General features: G+C 48.7%; 1 protein-coding gene across 2 annotated transcripts in view; it reads left to right on the plus strand.

Moving 5' to 3' along the window:
- LINGO3 (leucine rich repeat and Ig domain containing 3) overlaps window positions 1–12530 on the plus strand; it is a 41592-nt gene that overhangs the window by 10192 nt on the left and 18870 nt on the right. The window contains exon 1 of one of the 2 annotated variants that reach the window (XM_081896052.1): window positions 7915–8011. The exons of the other annotated variant lie outside the window; for it this stretch is intronic. The gene's annotated coding sequence lies outside the window, so the exon portion shown is untranslated. Of the gene's footprint in view, window positions 1–7914; window positions 8012–12530 lie in introns of those variants that run through there. 2 annotated transcript variants of the gene reach the window in all.

The raw sequence follows: 12530 nt of genomic DNA on the forward strand, positions 1-12530 counted from the left end.
ATGGGCTATGCCCTGTATCCCCACGTCTGCAAGGCGGTGGTCCAGAAGATCATGATCGACCATGTCAAAGGCTGCTGACAAATCTAAAAGGATCAGCAGTCCTGACCCGCCTCGATCCAGTTGTCTGTGGAGATCATCTGTTAGGGTGACCAGAGCCGTCTCGGTCCCAAAACCAGGATGGAATCCGGACTGAAATGGATCTAAAGCCGATGTTTCCTCCAGAAACCTACCAAGCTGTTCAGCAACCGCTCTCTCAATTACCTTACCCAGATATGGAAGATTTGAAACTGGGTGGTAATTGGATAGGTCTAAGGGATCTAATGAAGTTTTCTTTAAGTGGACACACTACTGCTTCCTTCAGTTCCCCTGGGAATGTCCCCGTACCAAGGGACAAATTGATAATTTCAACAAGGGGGGTCCGCGCAACATCTGGACACTCCCTAATCAGCCAAGATGGGCACGGATCAAGGAGGCAGGTGGTGGGCCTACCAACTTGGAGGAATCTATCCACATCAGTAGGGAGTATCCGATCGAAATGGTCCAACACTGGACCTGAAGTCAGTCGAGGGGCCTCCAGTTCAGTCACTGTATCTAAATTGGCAAGGAGATCACGGTTCTGCCCCTCTTAAGTCTGGGCCCAGGATTCCCACTGTCTTGGCATGTGGGGTCCTTAGTCTCAGGATGCCAACCCTCCCCCCTCACTGACCCATGATTCAGTGAGCGTGGAAGGAACGGTGTCTGCCCCCCACCCCACGCTTGGTATTCTCATCCAAGGGCTAAGGACCTTGTTAGAATTCCTGCTTCATGATTGCAGTCATGGGATTGTTGTCTATCACATGACGGTGTATGTTTTGACTCCACAGTGTGGGAAGAGATCGGAGACAGGATGTTTGTGTTACTGTGTTGCAGTGCTCTGTGTGTGTTTATATGTAAATAAAGTAAAGGTAATGGTAAAGGGACCCCTGACCATTAGGTCCAGTCGTGACCGACTCTGGGGTTGTGGCGCTCATCTCACTTTATTGGCCGAGGGAGAAGGCATACAGCTTCCGGGTCATGTGGCCAGCATGACTAAGCTGCTTCTGGCAAACCAGAGCAGCGCACAGAAATGCCGTTTACCTTCCCACTGGAGTGGTACCTATTTATCTACTTGCACTTTGACGTACTTTCGAACTGCTAGGTTGGCAGGAGCAGGGACCGAGCAACGGGAGCTCACCCCGTCGTGGGGATTCGAACCGCTGACCTTCTGATCAGCAAGTCCTAGGCTCTATGGTTTAAACCACAGCGCTACCCGCGTCCCTGTAAATAAAGTAGGTTAGCCAAAATGCTGAGTTGCTGAGGACTGTTACGCAGACTGCAAGAACTCTGCGGATCCCTAAGTGTGCCGGTGTCTGTTGGCATCAGTCCTTGTGATGTTCGGGCAGAAGAAAGCTTTTGAAGCTCCCGAACAATCAACCAGGAGGGAGGGAACATGCCAGTCGGGCATGTGTCTCTGCCAGGGTCCTACTCGAGAGTAGAATGAGCTCCTCACACTTCCGCCCTCCCTTTGCCCATCAGCCAGGCCTCTAGCCTGCACCGGCACTGCCTCCCCCACTGCCTTCTCTCTGCCTTTCTGTTCTGATCACATCAGTGCACTTTAAAAGCACTTCCTTTGGGGCCCCACAAAGACGCCCCCCCCAGGCCTGAGGAAAGCAGCTCTCCCACGCTGGAACACTGCCTGTCAAGTCGCATTTCTTACAGATTCCTGCAAGGTGAAAGGGGAGGCAGGCAGACAGATCAGCTGCTTTGCAGGAGCCGGAGGTGGGCAGAGGGGCTCCTGCCCCCCTCACAGAGCATGGGTCCTGCCGCCACGTCTCCTCTCTTGGCAGTTTGTGGCAGCAGGTACAGGGAAGAGGCCCTGGGTCTGCTGCCAAAGAAGCATCCCCTTCCTTCCTTCCTTCCTTCCTTCCTTCCTTCCTTCCTTCCTTCCTTCCTTCCTTCGCTGACACCCACCTGAAGAAACGCTTCTGAAAAACCAAATATACTTTCTGTCACTGGATGATGCTATTCTGGTCTCCATTTCCCCTTCCATGTTCCCCTCACAGGCTGAGGGATGGCAGGGGGCAGGCTCCTCCTGCCCGGAGTCAAGTCTTTGCAGGACCAGAACCAGCTAGCATTACGCCAAGCAGTTTGGAGCAGCCCAGAGATGTTCATGATGAGCAGCCCTTGGGGGCAGGCTGAGTCAGGCAAGAGTTTTGCCTTGACTCCTGAAAGACTAGCAAATCTTTGGGAGGGCATCACTTCAGGGGCTTGAATTGCAAGACTGAAGTCCTATCACCCACTGCCTGAATCAGGGTAGCAGGTTTTATTCCAGTTTTTGGATGTTAATTAGCTAGATGGTTTGTGAATGGTGACAGATTGTATTTTTTGTATGTCAGTTCCTTTTAATTTCCTCCTTCATGCTACACCTATGTGTATACACCCTGGAATCCTTTGCACTCCCAAGTATTTTACATTTATTTGCAGTAAATAAATGTATGAAACAAACACTTGCCAGCTGTCGGAAAACCTTCATCCCCCGCCAAAAGCTGATTTGTTAAACTGGTTGGTCTTTCAGGTACTGCTGTGGAAATGTCAGCATTGCTGTGGCTTATCTGGTCAGCGCTGAGGATGTGCAGGGGGTGCTGAGACTGGGGTGGGGGGCCCTGCAGGTGCCCCATGGCCCCATGGTTGGGAGGGAGCCTCTGTGGCTCCTGGTGCTTTTGCTGCAATAGACCAACATGGCTACACCTCTGGAAAATGGTGGGTGTGAACCCTGGGAGGTTCACTTCATTCACTGCAAGCCTTGCAAGGCAAGAGTGTCCCCCTCCCCAAGGCCTGTGCTATTCCTTGGGAGAGGCAGTTCAGCTGCCATCTTTCTAGTGATGGAGGGGACTTGAGCAGGGGCCTTAGGACTGGCCCAACCACTCCAAGGGGTAGTCCAAAGAGCCAGCCCACCTGTCCAGCCCATTCATCTCCTTGGCTGGACCCCTGAATCAGGTCTTTCTGATGCATTGCCCGCCTGGGACTTGCTGGGGGGGAAGCACAGCTGAAGCAGACATTTTCTGGCAGGGCGGATGGTGGCGGCAGTGGAAGGAGAGTCCAGAGTTGGTATCAGAGATCCTCCCCATAAAGCAATTAGGCTTGGATTCCCTAAGGGAGATGGGGAGGGATGTTGGGGTGTGTGTGTGTGTGTGTGTGTGTGTGTGTTATGAGGCAGAAGCCATGGCTCTGTGATTCATTGTGATGCCTCTTACTCCACCTTTGATTGCAGGCTGGGTATTAACTGCCACCTCCAGATGAATGTTCCCAGAGGAAGCGGTGGCAGGAGAGACAGTTTTCAGGTGGGAGCTGAAATGTGGAAAGCAGGCAGGGAACCAGCGGTGCCTCTTTGAAGCACTGGAAGCAAGAAGTAGAAAATGGAGCTGAGCAAGACAAGCTGAGCCACAGCCCTTGGCAGTGGTGGGCTTCCAAGGGCTCAGGCAGTCCTTGGGTCGTGATGCATCCAGGTGCCTCTCGCAGGTGTGTGCAATGTATGTGGAGCTGTGACTGTTGTGGCCATGATCCGCATAGTCCTCTGCCTCCCCACAACCTCCCCTCAAATGCTCTGACTGGTGGCTCAGACCTTTATCTGAGGAGATGGTAGAGCCAGGAGAGGCCGATCCCCGAGGGTCTTCTGTGGGGTCAGCTGCTGTCCTCTGAGGGGCTTGGCTGTGATATCTGCCATGGTTTCAGCAACTGCCCTTTTCTCACTTTCTTTTTTCTAATTGACTTTATAGTTACCTATGTCTTGTGGTTGCCGCTTGTCTTTTTTTACGATGTAAGTCTCTTTGGATCAGCAATCCTGAGAAACAGCCTAGAAATGGCTTGGAGAAAGAAATGGGGACAGCTTGAGCTTGGTGGGAGCAGCCCAAACCTTCTCCCATCTTGCTCTTAGAATCATAGAATCCTAGAGTTGGAAGAGACCACAAGGGCCATCGAGTCCAACCCCCTGCCAAGCAGGAAACACCATCAGAGCACTCCTGACATATGGTTGTCAAGCCTCTGCTTAAAGACCTCCAAAGAAGGAGACTCCACCACACTCCTGGGCAGCAAATTCCACTGTCAAACAGCTCTTACTGTCAGGAAGTTCTTCCTAATGTTTAGGTGGAATCTTCTTTCTTGTAGTTTGGATCCATTGCTCCGTGTCCGCTTCTCTGGAGCAGCAGAAAACAACCTTTCTCCCTCCTCTATGTTTTATATATTTGAACATGGCTATCATATCACCCCTTAACCTCCTCTTCTCCAGGCTAAACATGCCCAGCTCCCTTAGCCGTTCCTCATACGGCATCGTTTCCGGGCCTTTGACCATTTTGGTTGCCCTCCTCTGGACACGTTCCAGTTTGTCAGTGTCCTTCTTGAACTGTGGTGCCCAGAACTGGACACAGTACTCCAGGTGAGGTAGCAGGAAGGCTGTTTGTGGGGTGGGCCGTATGAGGCTTGCTGTGGTGTGAACCATTTGTTATCTCAGGCCAGCTCTCTGCCTCCAGGGATTAGGCTTATTCTGGATGGCTGAGACTGGCCATTTGACCTGGGGTGGGCTTTCGGAGACTGGGCCCTGCTGAGTTGTGGGCCTTGGCTGCTGTTGTGTTGCAGTGCTGGGGGTGGGGTGGGCAGGACTCCCTAACTATGGGCCTTTGCAAGGGGAGGACAAAGGCTGCTTCTTTTCACTAACATCTGATGTGTGCAAGGCTGCGCCAGGACCTTTGCCCTGACCTGGATTTGCTGCGCCCCTTTTTGGCTTTTGATGCAGGATCAGGTCAGTGCAGTGAGAGCAGAATCTTGCACTGCAGGAAGAGGAAAAAGGTGTAACCTGGGCAGGAGGCTTGGCCCCCAGTGGCTGCACACCCAAGGCCCAAACTGCAGAGTTTAACAGTTAGACTGGCTGGGACTTCTTGAAGACTCCTCCCCACCCCACGGCAGGAGACCCTTGCCAGGGTCCCGCAATTCTGTGGTGCCTTTAGCTTGAGCTAATGATCAATAATCTTTTTGAGCCTGCAGAGTATTCAGTGTTGCAGGCAAAGTTAGTAAATGTGCCACGCTTAATGTGCTGCTTCCTTGACTCAAGCAACAGCAACCAGCTACCTGGTTCTTGTCATCCGGGTGGTCATAAAGGCCAGGGAGTCCAACTCTAGGGCCTAGGCATAATTTGTACTGCTTTATGTAAAATCACTGCTTTGAGAGTGTAGTTGAACAGCATCTAGAGGACCACAGAGCCACCCCCCCTTGCTCCAATTAGTTCTTACTGGAGTTCATGAAATTTTGGCATGTTTGCTTTCTACCTTTGGAGACTTTGCAGTCAAAAGGTGGGTGATAAATTTTATTTTAGTAGTCAAGCAGAGCATTCCAGAAGGAAATGGAGCACAGAAGCTGCTGAGCTTGGCTCCCAAATTCACCCCCTCCTAAGTACACCCTTTTCTGCCCCTTGGACCCCCTCCTTGCATGTTGATGGCTCTGTTGGGGGAGGCTCTTCTCCTGACCAGAGGTACCTGCTGAGGCTATATCAGCCATCGCCTATATATGTGTTATCCAGCACAGATAACAATTCTTAGGGAAACTGGCAACATTTGTTGCATTCTGGGAATAAGAAGCAAACCTCTCTTTAAAGGTGCCCTTGGGCTGCCAAATGTATTTTGGAATGCTTAGCATTAAATATATCCTCCTCCCCTCCCAGAACTATCAGCCAGTGAAGAATCTCTGAGTGTTGCTTTCCTGAGGGGAGGCCAGCTGACTCCTCCGGGACGTCCTGGCATCCGCTTCTGTGGGCGAAAACTATGCAGTGCATGTAGTTCCAACCTTAGGGGCTCCCAAACACAACTTTCTGGAAACATTGCTGGTCACAGCTGGGAGATGTCAGCCAGTAGCCACCCTAGAGCTAGACTCTGGGTAGGGAGGCCCTTTTGACCCCACATCCTGGAAGGATGTGCTTGCCCACAAAGGAAAGTAGCCATGGGGCTTGGCTGAGCTGGGGAACATGACCTGCCAGGGCCAAGATCTCTGTCCAGGTCTCTCAAACTGGCCACCTTTGTGCTGCCTGCTTCCATTACTCCAGAAGTACCAAGGTGGCATCTGCCTGGAAGGCTTTGTGGTTTTTTGTGTGTGAAGTCTTGCAACAAGCGGAAAGGAGCTGTTTGACAGTGGAATTTGCTGCCAAGGAGTGTGGTGGAGTCTCCTTCTTTGGAGGTCTTTAAGCAGAGGCTTGACAACCATATGTCAGGAGTGCTCTGATGGTGTTTCCTGCTTGGCAGGGGGTTGGACTCGATGGCCCTTGTGGTCTCTTCCAACTCTATGATTCTATGATTCTAGGAGAGCACTCAGTGTCCTACTCTTGGTCAGTAAGGCACAGCTTCTCTGAGAGGCACATGAGCACATGCACACACACACACACACACACACACACACCCTTCCAATAAAGCAGCAACTCAGAAGCAGTGTCTTAAATTGGCTGGGCACTCCTGTGAGAGAGGACCCCACCACTAGCCCTTGCTTAAACCTTCCTCTATTTCCCCCTTTCTGTAATGTGGGTCAGGGTTATGTTACCCCCATATTGCAGAGGGAAGGGCTGAACCCACAGCCACCTAGCGACAGAACCAAGATCAGAACTGGGGGCTTCCTGATGTAGCAGAGCAGAGAAAAACTTAAGGAAGCATTTTTGTAAAAAGCACATGCCTAATTTGAAGGGCTGTTGTGTCTTTGCAGGTTTTCAAAACCCAGCGACAAGTAGGCCACTGGAAGCCTAGTTCTCCTCCCCACCCTTCAAACATCCTGATCAATATGGATCTCTGGTGCCTCAGTGATGGTTCCAGTTTGAAGCTGCAGAGCTTTCTTATCAGGTGCCTGGATCCCTCACTCCCAAAAGACTTGTCCTGATTTCAGTCAGCCTTTTCCCATGGTGCTGTCTCCAAAGCATAAATCTGAGGCTGGCTCTTGCATGGATTTATGCAAATCCTCCTCTGACTTCTCAGTCTGCTGCCTTTGTTCCTTACTGGATGTTGGCAGACATTGGCTGCCTCCCCCACCCCACCCCACCCCCAAGCATGGAAAATAACCACAGAGTTGTCTTACTTTCCTTTGTTTTTATAGTGACTGGATAAATGATTGTGATGCATAGGAAAAAGAAAGGCACCTTCTCCCTCATCTGGCTTTAGGGCTCCTCTGTATGTGGTCAAGCGGATAAAAGGTTTGGTCAGTTCAGCGGTGAGTGTTTTCAGAAGAGAGGTGTTGGATGCTCAGGCTGGCTTGCAAAGCAAATTCCTCTTCTCACATAAGTGGTGGAAGCTGATTGCATTTGCTATCGGGCAATTTGCACAACCCAGTTAGGGTGGCTAGTGGGGTGCATGTGGAGAAAGAGGCCCATGCGCCTGGGCTGGGGGTGGTACGTGATGAGCATGCTGGTGGTGCTTCTTCCGCCCTGTGCTCTGGCTGGGCAAATCCTGCATGACAGGGAGGTGCAGAACAGGCAGCTGTCCGCCTGAATGGCTTGGCTCAAGATCTCCATTCACCCAGAGAGCCCCTCTGCCTTTAACTCATAATTCCATGCAGACTCCATTTCACAAGCCTGTCCATGGCTGCTTCAGCCCATTCGCTCCACGGAGCTCAACCTGCTTTGCTGACCTGGCAATACATTCCTATGTTATGTATCAGTTCCAGGCATGTTAAACCTCCCAGGCAGAACATCTGTTCTCGCCTGCAGCTTGTAGAGTCATTTGAGGGCTTTGCTATCTTCCTTTTAGTGATGGGGGGGGGGGCAGCTCACAGACCCTGAGAATGATACTTTGTGATGGCAAAGAGGCATGTATCTTTTGTGGCCCAGGCGTGGAAGTGTCCTACATGCAAAACATCTCTCATTTTTTAAAGAAAACCAATTCAGAAATCTTCCCAACACATCTCTCCTTCTTCCCTTCTGTCATCCTGCTTTCCTAAGATGAAAACTTCCACTTGGAGAATGCAACAAAAGGTGAGTCTTCCTGTGTGCCAATCCTGCACTTCCTTCCCTAAAAGGAGTTGAACTTCTCAAAGCGAAAAGTGTGCAACATCAGATTTTAAAGGGGACAGGGGGGAGGGAAATTGGAGGCTTCCATTGGGTGGAGCTGAAAGGTCTGCCTGGTCCTTGAATGCCTATGTTTCTCCAAGCATCCCCACCTGGGTGTGTTGGAGACAAGTTCAATGAACTGCCTGATTTTTATATTTTCAGTGGGCGCAGCCAATGCTCTTCCTCTGACCCAGCAGTTTTTGATGCTGCCTTTACTTGGCAAAGTCTCTTCTCATGATGATAAGAGGCCAGAAGCCTCCACCAGTTTGTTGTTTCTGCTTAACAACAAGCAGAAATAAGAGCTCACTACTATTGCAACCATTTCATTTATCCTGAAGAAAGGGTTACCTAAAACTGGCTTTTGATTGCATTGTTTGGATGAACAAAGCTGATCTGCAAATGTTTCTTTCGATTTTCATGGAGAAAGGAACTTCTTCGGCGATCACTCATAGCCGAGTGAGTCCATAAGTGACTGTGGAGGCCAATTCTGGATCCACATGTCCCTCTACAGTGGGGACATTGGTTTCTGGGTCGGAGTTGATTACGGTGTGGGTTTGCCAAGCGTGTCTTCTTCTTAGCCTGTTTCTCCCTTTCGTCCTGAGTTCAAGTATCTTCAAAGTCTATGACACCTTTGGTAAAGGCTGTTGTCCAACTGGAGCACTCGCAGGCCAGTGTTTCCCAATTGTCGGTGTTTATTCTACATGTTTTAAGATTTGCCTTGAGTCTTTAAACCTCTTTTGTTGAACACCAGCATTATACTTTCCATTTTTAAGTTCAGAATAGAGTAGTTGCTTTGGAAGACGATCATCAGGCATCCGAACAACATGACCAGTCCAACGAAGCTGATGTTGAAGAATCATTGCTTTGATGCTGGTGATCTTTGCTTCTTCCAGCACACTGGCATTAGTTTGCCTGTCTTCCCAAGTGATGTGTAAAAATTTTTGGAGACACTGTTGATGGAATCTTTCAAGAAGTTGGAGATGGCGTTTATAAGTTTCATGTTTCACTAGCATACAGTAAGGTTGGTAGTACAATAGCTTCAATCAGAAGAAAACTGCACTTGCAGAGCTCTGGCAATGCTGGATTTTGGCATCAGTGTCGGCCCTTGTGGAAAAGTAACTGCCCAGGTAGGTGAAGTGATTGACGTTTTCCAATGTTACACCGTTGAGTTGGATTTCTGGCGCTGCAGAGGGGTTGTTTTGTGCTTGTTGGTGCAGCACTTTGATTTTTTGGATATTGAGCGATAGGCCAAGCTTTTCATAAGCGTCTGCGAAGATATTTAGGATGGTTTGGAGGTCATCCTCTGAGTGTGCACACACTATGTTGTCATCAGCATATTGAAGTTCTATGACAGAAGTTATGGTAACCTTACTCTTTGCTTTCAGCCTACTCAAGAGCATTCCATCTGTTTGATATATGATTTCTACCCCGGTGAGGAGTTTCCCTTCAACAATGTGTAGGATCATGGCAATGAAGATAAAAAATAGAGTTGGGGCAATAATACAACCCTGTTTAACACTTGATCTCACTGTGAATTGTTCACTGAGAGCCATTGTTATCTTTAGTTGTTGCTGTCATATTATCATGGAGGAGCTGAAAGATGTTCACAAATTTATCTGGGCAGCCGATTTTCAGCCGGGCACGCATGGGCTGGATCCAGGCTTGCAGGGTCTGCTCTGCAGTTTAATCTTTCTTTGCCTCACTGTGGGCAACAGAAGTATTTTAAACTGACCAAGCAAGAGTCACAGACTCCTGATTTTCTAACAGTTGCAGCATCATTGCTCATCCAGAACACCTGCCCTTTTGCTTGGATGAATTTGGGGCTGCTTGATCTGTAAATTGTTTTTTCAGCAAGGCTGGTTTTGTTTGGAATAATAGGTTTGGTTTGGTTTCCATGACCTGTTTGTACCTGGATATGATCATAGAGAAAGCTGACCGCATGGGATTTGGGTCTGGTGTGAGACTGGCCTTCTGTGAATCTAGGGTGGTATATCAGTGAGGGGTGGGGGTGTAATTGCATGGCATTTGCCTTGTAAGTATCCCAGGGGACAGCAGGCACTCAAATGGGCCATCCACAGAAACTTGTTGGTCACAGAGTGATGCACCAGGTAAAAATGCCTGCCTCTTCCTTCTACCCACCCAGTGCTCACCTGGTGGGAGAAGGTGCCTGTTGCTCTAGCATCACAGACCCACAACCTCTGGTTGCTAAGCAACTCTGACACCTCTGGACCTCGTGCTGCCAGTGTAATTTAATTCTCTTCCTCCTCCATTTCTAAATCGGAAAGGGGAGGGGAAGCATCTCTCCATCAAAATGAAGGTACCATCTATGCTCACTAGACCAGCCTATTTCTGCAGTCAGGCTCAGCTGTGAGCGAATGCAACAAAGGCCTTCTGAGCATGGGCATATTTGGGGTTCTAGGACAAAGGGTTGGGGTGGAGAGCATCAACCCCCAGCATCTCTAGGTAGGGCTGAGAATGTTTCCAGCATTGGCTGCAGCTCCTGCACATCTCATTCTGGAAAGGGTTTTTTTTTTTTACTTTTGACAAAAAAGGGTGAGAGTTGTGTAAAATTAGGCAGATGCTGCCCTCTGATGTCCTTCAAGGAGCCACTGCCTGAAGAAACAGAACCAAACTACTGGTCCACCCAGCTCAGCGCAACCAACTCTCTGGGGTTTCTGAGAGGGGGTTTCTCCAAACCCCACCTGGAGGTGCTGCTGGGGATTGAACCCAGGACCTTCTGCATACAAAGCAGGTGACCTGCTTCTGAACCAGACTCTTCCCTAAGGGATAGGGTTGGCCTAGGGATCTGTGCTGGGCAAGAAGGTTGCTGCAGCTGCCACGAGTTGCCAGTTGTTCCCTGTCTATCAGCGGGAGGAAGGGGTGACAGGGATCTTCATAGCTCTGCTTCCTGGTTGTGGCTTGGTGTGGTTTCCAAGGCACCCTCTTGTGGTGGTTGTTATTAAGCACTGGGGGACTTCAGATAGAAAGCCAGTGTGCATTGGTTGCTCTCCTGAAGCAAGAGGAGCCTTAATAACAGCTGGGTAATGAGGTTATCAGAAACCGCAGCAGAAGTGTCAGAGGAGCTCCCCCACCCTGCTTGGTTTCCAGAGCAAATCCCCCCCCAGGGTGCTTCCCTCATTAGCCAGAAAGGGACTGGCAATCTATTTTGGAAGGGAAGCCCGGGGCAGAGAGACCCACTTAATTTGTCAGTTGCTGGATTTCTCTGCTGGAATCTGCCGTCTGACGCTGTAGCCTGGCCACAGAATCAAAGGCCCAGGCGTGAGGTGTCACAGGAAGATGCCTCTCTCTTTGTGCCCCAGACCAGCTCTGAAGCTCCTTCAATCCCTGCCAGGTTCTCTCCTGGCCACTCAGACCCACTGGAAATCTGACTGGAAATGGGGCACATCATTCAGTGTGTTATAAAGAAACAACTGATATCCTGTGCTCAGAACTTTAAAAAGTATTTAATAATATCTTAGAAGGGGGGAAAGCCCCAGACACTTGGAAACTAGCGGAAATAGTAGTGATTGAAAAACCGCAAAAGGACCCTACAGAGGTGGGGTCATACAGGCCAATTAGCCTATTAAATCAAGACTATAAGATATTTACAAAGATCCTGGCAAGGCGACTGGAAAAGGTACTACCTAAAATAATTAAGGAAGATCAATATGGATTTGTTAAGGGAAGATACATAGGCCATCCTATAAGAAATGTGCTAAACGAATTAACAAGCAGGGTAAAAGGAAAATTGGTGGTCTTAAAATTGGATGTGTATAAGGCCTTCTTATGGAATATTATGCGGGAGGTAGGATTAGGAGAGAACTTTGTGGAAGCAATCCAGGAATTGTTTAGAGAAGGGAAGGCTGTGGTCAGAGTGAATGAGGGGGTTTCAGATCAATTCAATATACAAAGAGGAGTTCAACAAGGATGTTCACTCTCACCACTACTCTTTGTATTGGGTATGGAGTACTTGGCAGACAGAATACGAAACTCAGTAAGGATAAAAGGATATAAGAAAGGAAAGGAAGAAATCAAGTTAAACATGGATGCAGAGGATATCTTATTATTATTTACAAACCCCTTAGAGGGTGTAAGAGAAATTATGATAATCTTGAAGGACTTTAAAGAGGAGTCGGGATTGGGAGTATATCTGGAGAACTCTTAAATTTTATTTTGGGATGTAAATAAAGAGGAGAAGAAGGAAATTGCAAAAATGACAAAGATGGATATCAATAGGAAAAAAATTAAATACTTGGGGGTAAATATTATTAAAAAGATTGCTAAGATTCCAGATGTAAATTACAAAGAAGCATGGAGGAAGATCAAGAAGGACATAAAATTATGGGAAAATAAGAATTTATCAATTCTAGGTAGGATTAGAGCAGTTAAAATCTTTCTGGTACCGAAATTATTATATTTATTTCAAGTAATTACACTACCCATT

The sequence above is a fragment of the Podarcis melisellensis genome (assembly GCF_964234715.1).
Source record: "Podarcis melisellensis genome assembly, chromosome: 18".
Classification (NCBI taxonomy): Eukaryota; Metazoa; Chordata; class Lepidosauria; order Squamata; family Lacertidae; genus Podarcis; species Podarcis melisellensis.